Raw genomic sequence first — 12,860 nt, forward strand, 5'->3', positions numbered from 1 at the left:
CATAGCAAGTACAGTTGTCGGGCCCAACAGCAGCATAATTATGTATTTTGATCTATTTATGATAAATAGTTTTTTCAAAGCTTCACAATTTCGTCATGTGATTACAGTTCAGAATTTGTATCAGCTTAGCATTAGTTTAGTTAGCTATTGTATCAGTTTAGTTCTATCTTGTTGATGCTAGAAGATATTGCCATGATCAGCTTTTGATTTCTATGTTTTGTATGACAGTATGCCATGTCATGCTCTAACATGTTCAGTATATATTTCAAATAGCATGTTTTAAAAGCATATATTGCATCGTATGCATGTTTTGTGAGGTAAATGGTTTCTTACTAAGCTCCCAAGCTTACAGATACTTCTTTTCCTTATACTGCAGATAAAGGTAAAGGAAAGATGGATTAGCGGAGGCTGGAGGACAATGCTACAAAAATGTGTGTGGGCAGGAACTTGGAATAAAGATCTTAGGGATCCAGCGAGTTTTGTTTTTAAGCATTAGAACTTTTTAGCGTTTTTATTAGTCCGCACTTTAGTATGTTTAAATGCCATGAACCGGTGAACTATGCATTGTGCCATACATATAATACTAGTTGTTTGACATTAGGATGTTTTCCAGCTATTTTAGAACCTATGCATGTGAATTTGGCACGAAACAGTGCTGAAATCAGATTTCTGATACGAAATCAGAAACCCCAATTGATCAGCTGATCGATTGGGCAGCTTGTTCCGTGAACAGAAAGCCCTGGAATCGATCACTGGATCGATTGGCAAGTCTGGATCGATTAGTCGATAGATCCAGAATATTACCCCCGTGCACAGTAGCGTGCTGAATCGATCAATGGATCGATTAGTCAGGCCGGATCGATCAGCCAATCGATCCAAAATTTTGTCCGTGCACAATAGCACGCTGAATCGATCAGCGGATCGATCTGATGACTCCAATCGATCAGCTGATCGATTGAAGTGTCAGATTTCAACTGGAAGGGTCTCATTTCAATCTTTTGATCAAATCGAAAGTTTGGGTTCCTTCCCTACTATATGCATGTCAATGGAAAGGTCTTTGAACCTAGCCTTACAGACTGTAATAGTCATTAGCAGATAGAGTAAGATTTTAATTAGTACAGTTTCCGTACTTACAGCTTAGCCCAGCATAATGTGACGGTCCGGCCTCGCAGCCTAGTTAGTAGGAGGTGGGCCGTTACAAAGTGGTATCAGAGCAAAGTTCCATACTTCTTACACACACATCAGCATTGAACCTTCAGCTTCCAAGTAAGAATATCTCTCACTTTACTTATGTTTCTTGTTCCATGTTTAGAGATAATTAAAGCATGTTTGTTTATGATAGTATTTAACATGATAATAGTAATTACGCAATTATGATTGTATTAGTTATGTATGTCCTATATGTCTCTAGAAATGGCACGAGGACGCCCAGCTAGAAGGGCACCAGCCACTGAGCCCCAGCACGAGGCAGGCAGTTCAGTGCCTCCTCCAGACCTTACAGCAGTAGTGGCTCAGTTACAGCAGCAATTAGCTGAACAGCAACAGGAAATAGCCACTTTAAGGGCTAATCAGCAGAACACTCCCACTGTCACTCCAGAGCCTAACTTGGCAACTCCAGTAGTGATAGAGGTTCCACCAGTCCAACCTGTAGCACCAGTGGCCCCAGCAGCGGGGACACAGAGAGAAGCCTATCTGATCCAGTGGCAGAAGGTCAAGCCGGAGAATTTCTCAGGCACCAGTGAACCATGGGATGCTCAAGCCTGGTTCAAAACATTAGAGAGTACGATGGAGCTTCTGGACTGGCCAAAGCATGAGAAGGTGAAGTGCGCCTCTTTCTGTCTGACAGGAGACACACGTATGTGGTGGGAGAAAGTTAAAGCGAAGCGCCCAGTGAATCAGATGACATGGGCTGACTTCGAAAAAGAATTCTTCGAGGAGTTCTTTCACATGCGGGTCACAAACCGCCACTACGACGAGTTCACTGAGTTTCGTCAGGGCAACCTTTCAGTTGAGGAGGCTGTGAGGAAATTCAACAGACTGGCTCGTCTATGCCCAGAACTAGTCAGCACTGAAAGGGAACGAGTCCGGTTGATGCTCAAGATGTTAAGGCCGGAAATAGCAATGGATGTGGCCAGCGGTGTCCGTAGGCCGCAAACCACAGAAGAACTAGTGAGCAGTGCTTTAACCACCGAGCATTACCAGAATAGTATCAAGCAGCAGAAGCAAGTCCTCTCAGAGTCGAAAGGCCAAGGAGGCTTGGGTACTCAGAAACACCAGGGCCACAGCTCCCACGGCTCTAACTGGAAAGGGAACTCCAGCAACAAACGCAAACCAGGGAGTTACCCAAAAGGAGGACCAGCCAGCAAACAACCTAGTTATCCCAAGTGTTCTACTTGTGGGAAATTTCACCCAGGAGTTTGTCGCAAGGGCACTCGAGGATGTTTCGAATGTGGCCAGGAAGGGCATATGGCTAAACAATGCCCAAACAAGACCAGCTTGCCTCCACCACAGTCGATTCAGTACGAAGTCAAGCCAGCACAGTTGCATCAGATGCAGGCTGCTTTAGACGGTCCACACATCAGCCAGGGCAGATTAGAATCCCCCTCAGCCACGACGAATGCGAGGATCTACTCACTCAGCAGAGAGGACGTAGCGAATGCCTCGACAGTTGTTACAGGTCAGATTAGTATTTTACAACAAAGTGCAACTGTCTTATTCGATACTGGGGCAACCCATTCTTATATATCCACGGCATTCGCCGAAAAGTTGGCAATACCTCCAGAGGTACTCAGCAGTCAGTTCTTGACGACGCTACCTTCGGGAGAGATTATGGCGTCCACGCACTGGCTCCGAGTAGTGCCGATCATCATAGCAGACAGAGAGCTTTTTGGTGATCTGATAGTATTAGATATGGCTGACTATGACGTCATCTTGGGAATGGACTTTCTGATGAAGTACGGTGCCTCCATAGAGTGCCATAAACAGAGAGTTGTATTCCAACCCGAAGCAGGTGTGCAGTTTGGGTTCATCGGAGAACCAAAGAGAAAGGCCAAGAAATTTCTCTCAGCTTTGAAAGCACAGAAACTAATAGATTCAGGATGTATGGGATTCTTAGCACATGTAGTCAGTACCAGCCAGGACAAGGACCGAAAGCTAGAGGAGGTCTGAGTCGTATGTGATTACCCAGCAGTCTTTCCTGAGGAATTACTAGGCCTAGCACCAGACAGGGAGATAGAATTTGAGATAGAGCTCATACCCGGTACAAATCCCATCTCCAAAGCATCCTATCGCATGGCTCCGGCCGAACTGAAAGAACTTCATGAGCAATTGCAGGAGCTGCTCGACAAGGGCTTCATACGCTCTAGTCACTCACCATGGGGAGCGCCTGTATTGTTTGTGAAGAAGAAGGACGGGAGCATGCGCCTGTGTATAGACTACCGGGTACTAAACCAAGTCACGATTAAGAACAGGTATCCTCTTCCCAGAATAGATGACTTGTTTGATCAGTTAAAGGGAGCAGCAGTGTTCTCTAAAATAGACCTCAGATCGGGATATCACCAGGTGAAAGTTAAAGAAGGTGATATACCCAAGACGACTTTCAGGACCAGATACGGACATTATGAGTTCGTAGTCATGCCCTTTGGCGTGACGAATGCTCCAGCTACTTTCATGGACCTCATGAACAGAGTATTCAGGGAATACTTAAATAAGTTTGTTATCGTGTTCATCGATGATATTCTTATATATTCCAGAACTCAGGAAGAACATGCAGCGCACCTGAAAATAGTATTGCAGACTCTTCAGCAGAACCAGCTGTACGCCAAGTTCACAAAATGTGAATTCTGGCTAGATTAGGTAGCCTTCCTGGGTCACATTATCTCCAAAGATGGTATCATGGTAGACCCAGTAAGATAGAAGCTGTGAGTAACTGGAAAAGACTCAAGAACGCCAGTGGAATCAGAAGCTTTTTGGGACTAGCAGGTTATTACCGAAAATTTGTAGAGGATTTCTCCAGGATAGCCTCCCCACTGACAGCTCTTACCAGGAAGAACAAAAAATTTCAGTGGACAGAGGACTGTGAGAATAGCTTCAGCGAGCTAAAGAGGAGATTGACTAGTGCTCCCATTCTGGCTCTACCAGAAAACACAGACAACTTTGATATTTATAGTGATGCCTCTAAGTTGGGACTAGGAGTAGTACTGATGCAAAATGGCAAGGTTATCGCCTATGCCTCCAGACAACTCAAGGACTATGTGAGAGGAATTATCCTACTCATGACCTTGAGCTTGCAGCAGTCGTCTTTGCTCTCAAAATTTGGAGACATTACTTGTATGGAGCTCAGTGTAGAGTGTATACAGATCATCAGAGTCTGAAGTATTTCTTCACTCAGAAGGATCTGAATATGCGACAGCGTAGATGACTCGAACTGGTCAAAGATTATGACGTAGACATCCTCTACCACCCAGGAAAAGCCAATAAGGTGGCAGACGCACTTAGCAGGAAGTCCAGCGTCACCTTACTATCCTTAGCAACCATGTCACCATCCCTATAGAAGGAGATTACAGATTTTGGTCTCGAACTTATAGTGGGACAACTCTCTACTATGACTTTAGCATCTACCCTGCTTGGTGACATCCAGACAGCTCAGGATCAGGACCCTGAAATTCAGAAAATCAAGCAAGGGTTAACAGAATCAGAAAGTGGAGAGTTCAGGGTCTCAGATAGTGGGGTATTACATTTTGGTGACAGACTTTGTGTTCCAGATCAGGAGGAACTACGGAGGAAGATCCTAGACGAGGCTCACAGGACTCCTTATACGATGCATCCTGGCTCCACCAAGATGTATCAAGACCTAAAGAAACATTTTTGGTGGCCGGGGATGAAAAGAAACATCGCTAGATATGTCAGTACCTGTCTGACCTGCCAGAGGGTCAAGGCAGAACATCAGAGACCAGGAGGAGTTCTGCAGCCCATTCAGATCCCAGAATGAAAGTGGGAGGATATTTCCATGGATTTCATAGTGGGATTACCCAGAACCACGAATGATTTTGATGCCATCTGGGTAGTAGTCGACATATTGACTAAATCATCCCACTTTTTAGCTATCAGGATATCCTACTCCATGGAGCAGCTAGCTCAGTTGTATCTCAAGGAGATTGTCAGACTGCATGGAGTCCCACGGACCATTATTTCAGATAGAGATAGTAGATTCACATCACACTTCTGGGAGTGTGTACAGTCAGCGTTGGGCACTAAGTTAAAATTTAGCACAGCTTTCCATCCTCAGACAGATGGTCAGACGGAGCGAGTAAATCAGGTACTCGAAGATATGCTCCGAGCGTGTGCCCTAGACTTCAAGGGAAGTTGGTGTAAATATCTGAGTTTAGCAGAATTTGCATACAACAATAGCTATCAGGCCACTATCGGCATGGCACCTTACGAGGCTCTCTATGGGCGGAGGTGTAGATCTCCAATCTGCTGGTACGAGAGTGGTGAACAGAAAGAACTAGAACTTCAGACAGATCTAGTAGCAGATACCACAACAGCTATACAGCAGATCCGCCAGAGGATAGAGACAGTTCAGAGCCGCCAGAAAAGCTATGCTGATACACGGCGCAGACCCCTAGAGTTTTCAGTTGGGGATACAGTATTCCTCAGAGTGGCTCCCATGAAGGGAGTAATGCGTTTTGGAAAGAAGGGCAAATTAAGTCCCAGATATGTGGGACCATACCTCATCACTAGGAGAGTTGGCAAAGTAGCATATGAGCTAGAGCTACCCCAGGAAATGTCAGCTATCCATAATGTATTTCATGTCTCTATGCTGAAGAAGCATATCTCAGATGCCACCCAGGTGATTGAGCCCCAGTCGGTACAAGTCCGCGAAGACCTCAGCTATGACAGTCGGCCTATTCAGATAATAGACCGAGCAGTTAAGAAATTGTGGAACAAGGAAGTACCATTAGTAAAAGTTATTTGGCAAAGTTACACAGCAGAAGAGGCAACTTGGGAGACAGAAGCTAGTATAAGACAGAAGTACCCAGAGTTATTCTAAGTTCGAGGACGAACTTTTTATAAGGTATGGGGGATTGTTACGTCCGAAAATTCTCAAAAGACTTTTATAAATATCCTAGTATTTTTTCGAAATTTTAGGATATTTTTATGGTATTTTTAGAGTAGTGGAAGTAGCAAAAATAAATAGAAACGTAAAATAGCCTAAGCGGGAATTGAACCCGAGACCTATGAGACCCTGTGTCTTATAGACAACTCTAGTAACCAGGAGGCCCCAGCAGGGGTGTGCTGAAAGAAGAGGGAAACAATTATATTTAAGGTTTAGTTGGCCGAATAAACCACTTAATATAAATAGGGAGAAATTAAGTGGAGAGTTATTATTTTTATTTCTAACGACAACTCTTTTCCTCCCTAAAACCCTCAATGTCGCCTCCTCTTTCTCTTCCTCACCTCTCAGCGCCCAAGTTCAAGGAAGAACCTAGGGTTCCATCCCTAGGGCCATAGGAGTATCTTCCGGCAACATCAAGGGTACGAGGACGCTCCTCTCCGCAAGAAGAACGCATAGACGCGAGAAGATCGTCGAAGAGATCCCTTCTCCGGAAAACCTAGCGATCAGATCGTAAGGAAAACTAGCGCAGGAAGTAAGAAACCCCTCACCTGCAGTATAAGTAACTCTTTTTGTTGGTTGCTACTCGGAAAGCCTAGAGGTTCCACTGTACAAAAATTTTGTACAAAGGTCTGAACCTTTTCCTAGCTACCATGTGTTCTTTTAAATTAAATTTTGGATCGCCTGCGGAACTTAACACGTTTGATCCAAAACTTAATCTATTTGTTCTTTTAGGTTTTGACTTGGATCTCCTGCGGAACTTAACACGTTCGACCCAAATCACCTTAAGTTATTAATTCCATTAAATATTAATTTCCATAATCGGTTCCCAGTACTGACGTGGCGAGGCACATGGCCTTCTTGGATATGGGAGCAACCACCACCGACTAGACAAAACCTTTTATAGAAATCTAATATTTAATTTCCTAAAATAACTTTAGGTTAACCGAAAAGAACAATCAAATCACAAGGAAAAATAAAACAAAAGAACACAACTTCGAAAAAAACATATTTGAAATACTAGAACGTAAGCCTCTTGTATTTGGTATTATTTCCATAAATAACTAGTATGATGCGGAAAAGGAAAAACTACTAGTTATACCTTCTAGAAAGACCTCTTGATCTTCTACTGTATTCCTCTTCTAACCTCGGACGTTGTGTGGGCAACGATCTTCCGAGATGAGAAACCACCAACCACCTTCTTCTCCTCCAAGCTAGGTTCGGCCACAATAAGGAAGCTTCACCAAGGAAGAAAATCAAAACACCAACCAAGCTCCAAGAGATGCTAGCTTTCTCTCCTTCTTCTTTTTCTTCTCCAAGTAGTATCCGGCCACCACGAGAGCTCCAAGGGGAGAGAGAGGTTCGGCTACCACAAGAGGAAGAGAGGGAGAGGATGATGATGGCCGGCCACACCAAGGAACAAAAGAGGGAGAGAAATAATTGAGGTTCACCTCATGAAGGCACCCTCACCCCTTCTTTTATATTCCTTGGCCTAGGCAAATTAGGAAATTTAATTATAATAAAATTTCCTTAATTTCCTTGACATGATTTAATTGAGAAAAATAAAATAAAATTTCCCAATTAAACTATAATGGCCGGCCACATCATGGAGGAATAAATTAGACAAGTTTTAATCAACAAATTAAAACTTCCTAATTTGTTTCCGGAAATTTTAAAAATAAAATTTCTCTTCAAAAATCTCTAATTTTAATTTTTCAATATGTGAATAATTTTTAAAGAGAAAATAAAATATCTCACCAATCTACAAATAAGGAAAGAGATTTAATCTCTTTCTTTAATCTTTTGTAGATCCTTTACAAGAGAGATATTTTAATTTTAATTCTCTTTAATAAATTATATCTTCCACATAATAAAAATTAAAATTAAAATTCTTTTAAATTTAATATGGCCGGCCCCCTCTAGCTTAGGTTCAAGCTAGGGCCGACCACCCTAAACCATGCTTAGGCCGGCCCTAGCTTGATTCCAAGCTAGCTTGGCCGGCCCCCTTTAGGTGGGTATAGAAGGTGGGTATAGGTGGGTATAGTACTCTATAAATAAGAGGCTACGATAGGGACCGAGAGGAGGAATTGGTTTTGGTCTCCCGATAAAATTAAGCATCCCGTGCTCGCCCCGAACACACAACTTAATTTTATCAATAATAATTCATTCCACTATAGAACTATTATTGAACTACCGCACCAATCCCAAATTACATTTTGGACTCCTTCTTATCATGAGCGTGTTAGTCTCCCTGTGTTTAAGATAACAAATGTCCACTAATTAAGTAAGTTACTGACAACCCACTTAATTAATATCTAGCTCCAAGAGTAGTACCACTCAACTTCATCATCATGTCGGACTAAGTCCACTTGCAGGGTTTAACATGACAATCCTTATGAGCTCCTCTTGGGGACATTCTCAACCTAGATTACTAGGACACAGTTTCCTTCTATAATCAATAACACACACTATAAGTGATATCATTTCCCAACTTATCGGGCTTATTGATTCATCGAACTAAATCTCACCCATTGATAAATTAAAGAAATAAATATCAAATATATGTGCTTGTTATTATATTAGGATTAAGAGCACACACTTCCATAATAACTGAGGTGTTTGTTCCTTTATAAAGTCAGTATAAAAGAAACGACCTCTAATGGTCCTACTCAATACACTCTTAGTGTACTAGTGTAATTATATAGTTAAGATAAACTAACACCTAATTATACTATGACCTTCCAATGGTTTGTTCCTTTCCATCATGGTCGTGAGCTACTGTTTATAATTTATAAGGTACTGATAACATGATCTTCTGTGTGTGACACCACACACCATGTTATCTACAATATAAATTAATTGAACAACTACATTTATCACAAATGTAGACATTTGACCAATGTGATTCTTATTTCTAGATAAATGTTTTATACCAAAAGCTAGGCTTTTAGTATACATTCTAACACTTTTCACGATTTTATGCCTTAGTTTAGTTGTATACAGATTTTCAGCGCATAGGGTGTGAATTAGTGCACACCAAATGCTTGATAAAATGTTTAGCTCAGTTAAATGCAACATAGGCATTTTTAATAGCTTAGATAAATGCAATAGGAGCATTTTATAGCATAATTAGCCTTGCTACAGTTTATATGGGACTACGGTCCAACGGGTGGGCTCTCACAGTCACCTCTAGGTTCAGATAACCTAGTAAGAGCAAGATAAGGTATATTAGCTACAAATCAGTATTTTACTTTTCAGTGGCACTGTACTGGACCTCAGTTGTCCTTGGGTTGGGCTCCCACAGTCATCCCTAGGTTTAGATAACCTAGTAAACCCTACTAGAATCGGGATTTGCAACCCCGAGTTTAGTTAGGGATACGCGCATAGCAAGTACAGTTGCCGGGCCCAACAACAACATGATTATGTATTTTGATCTATTTATGATAAATAGTTTTTTCAAAGCTTCACAATTTAGTCATGTGATTACAGTTCAGAATTTGTATCAGCTTAGCATTAGTTTAGTTAGCTATTGTATCAGTTTAGTTCTATCTTGTTGATGCTAGAAGATATTGCCATGATCAGCTTTTGATTTCTATGTTTTGTATGACAGTATGTCATGCCATGCTCTAACATGTTCAGAATATATTTCAAATAGCATGTTTTAAAAGCATATATTGCATCGTATGCATGTTTTGTGAGGTAGATGGTTTCTTACTAAGCTCCCAAGCTTACAGATACTTCTTTTCCTTATACTGCAGATAAAGGTAAAGGAAAGATGGATTAGCGGAGGCTGGCCGACAATGCTACAAAGATGTGTGTGGGTAGGAACTTGGAATAAAGATCTTAGGGATCCAGCGAGTTTTGTTTTTAAGCATTAGAACTTTTTAGCGTTTTTATTAGTCCGCACTTTAGTATGTTTAAATGCCATGAACCGATGAACTATGCATTGTGCCATACATATAATACTAGTTGTTTGACATTAGGATGTTTTCCAGCTATTTTAGAACCTATGCATGTGAATTTGGCACGAAACAGTGCTGAAATCAGATTTCTGATACGAAATCAGAAACCCCAATCGATCAGCTGATCGATTGGAGGCTCCTCAATCGATCAGCTGATCGATTGGGCAGCTTGTTCCGCGAACAGAAAGCCCTGGAATCGATCACTGGATCAATTGGCAAGTCTGGATCGATCAGTCGATCGATCCAGAATATTACCCCCGCGCACAGTAGCATGCTGAATCGATCAATGGATCGATTAGTCAGGCCAGATCGATCAGCCGATCGATCCAGAATTTTGTCCGTGCACAGTAGCACGCTGAATCGATCAGCGGATCGATCAGATGACTCCAATCGATCAGCTGATCGATTGGAGTGTCAGATTTCAACTGGAAGGGTCTCATTTCAGTCTTTTGATCAAATCGAAAGTTTGGGTTCCTTCCCTAGTGTATGCATGTCAATGGAAAGGTCTTTGAACCTAGCCTTACAGACTGTAATAGTCATTAGCAGACAGAGTAAGATTTTAATTAGTACAGTTTCCGCACTTACAGCTTAGCCCAGCATAATGTGACGGTCCGGCCTCGCAGCCTAGTTAGTAGGAGGTGGATCGTTACAAACTAAATCAAAAGAAATATAATCTATTTGTAAGAACAGTAACAAAGTAAAATAAATAAACCCTAACCGATCCATTCTCATAATCAATCCATACAAACAACACTCCTTGTCGTCACACAAGAAGCCGAAGACGAGAACACCCAAATTCGATTGTCAGTGAAGAACCTTAAGCTGCATATCTGCTCGGAATTGCTTAGCCACACCGGCGGACCACCCCCGGCGAGCTGGAAACAACCCGTATCCTCTAGATGGCCGAGAATCTGGATTTCTGCTAACCGGAGCTCTCTGAATCTGGATGAAGGTTGTGGATTGCGGATGATCGTCGGATGGAACTTAGGAACAATGGAAGAACACCGCCAATGCTCTTTGATCGGAAGGGAATCACAAATCTGAGGGAACACCCTCAAATATGAGAAAACAGAGTATAGCCGGAAGAAGAAAACGCGCTGGAGGGAACACCCGCTGGCGGAACCAAATGATCAGGATTCAGCTGACTTGAAGCTCTTCACTGAGGTCGTTGCTTGGAAGGTTGATCGGAGAAGGAAATCGGGGCCGAAACTCATCGGAGACACACCGCGGGACGTGAATTGCATGAAGAGATCGACGAAGCCATGAAGCTACTGTAGCTTCTCTTTTGAATCTGATCCAGATCTGAACGGACGGCTAAAATCGATTTGGTGCTTGATCAATGGTGAAAAGCCACCCAAAATCCAATCCGGAGGTACTGATTTTCATCTAGGGTCTGGATCTACTCTCCCTTAGGTCGGATCGACCAGATCTTCACTGGATGGCTCAGATCTATCCAATCTTTGATGAACGGTCCATAATACTCCACAACTTGATCTTCTCGTTTAAACTCAGATTTGAGCCTAATTTCGGTTCGAATAGATCCAAATCCAAGATCCTTTGATACTTACAAAATAAGAATAAAATATTAGCATCAAATAACATCAAAAATAAGATAATTTACAATTAAGCTCAAAATAAAGACAATGCATGAAATGTGATGCAAATCTATGTTTTATCTATGAACATAACATTAAACCATGCATAAATGAATCAAAATAATACAGTAAAATCATGGTTATCACACCACCAAGGAGCTCCACCGGCGATGACCTCTTTGAGGCCAACTCCTCCCCTGCTCCCCCAACCCGCCGTCGACGGCGTCTCCATCGACCTCAGCCTCATCCACTTCCCGTCCACTGTCGTAGGCCTCCCACCTGGCCATGAGAGCCTCGCCAACGCCGACTAGCCATCGCCGCCTCCTCTCTCGGCCACAGTCGCGGCCGGCAGCCGCCACCGCCTCCTCCCGCGGCCACAGTTACCGCCGGCAGCCGCTGCTGCCTCCTCCCGCGACCACGGTCGCCGCCGGCAGCCGACGTCGCCTCCTCTCGCGGCCACAGCTGCCGTCTCCAGTGGACGCCGCCACCTTACGTCACCTTCATACTATTTGTTTGCTCTGACCTTTGAGTCGAGATGGGTTCCGATCGTCGAGTCGTTGTGTGTCGCTATTGTTGGAGCAATCCCAATGGTCCGCAGGACCATGCGTTTTGGTGTTTGGGCAAAGGGTTTAAGTTAGGTTCACCTTTATATTTGAGATGTGTACTTGAGTTGCGCAGGACTGCAGGATACACATGTGACTCAGGTTAATGGCTTCGGGTTTGGTGAATGATGACATTGGGGACGAGCCGCGGGCTTGTATGCATCCGAGGGACCGTGGACAAGGCAACAAGGACAAGGGTCGAGGGAAGCGACTTCGAGGCATACGCGAAGGATGACATTGTGGACAAGCCGCGGGCTTGGATGCATCCGAGGGACGAGATCCAAAGGAAATAGGCCTGAAGGCAAGAGGTCAAAGCTGCAAAGAAGAGTCAAGTGAGTCATGAGAGTCCGAGCTCTGAGAGAAATGTACTCGGGATGGGAACCCTAGGTATATGGTTGTACCAGTCGACTGGTACTAGGATCAGTAGACTGGTGGTGAGCACAAAAGCTCCCTGTGCCCAAAATGGTTGGGATTAGTTGACTGGTCCTGGGACTAGTCGACTGGTAGATAACTGTTGGCATGCCATTGGGCTGGCACTAGTCGACTGGTAACGGGCAAATCAGCTTGCTAATTTCTTCCAAGCTCT

Source organism: Zingiber officinale, chromosome 11B (assembly GCF_018446385.1).
Source record: "Zingiber officinale cultivar Zhangliang chromosome 11B, Zo_v1.1, whole genome shotgun sequence".
Taxonomy (NCBI): Eukaryota; Viridiplantae; Streptophyta; class Magnoliopsida; order Zingiberales; family Zingiberaceae; genus Zingiber; species Zingiber officinale.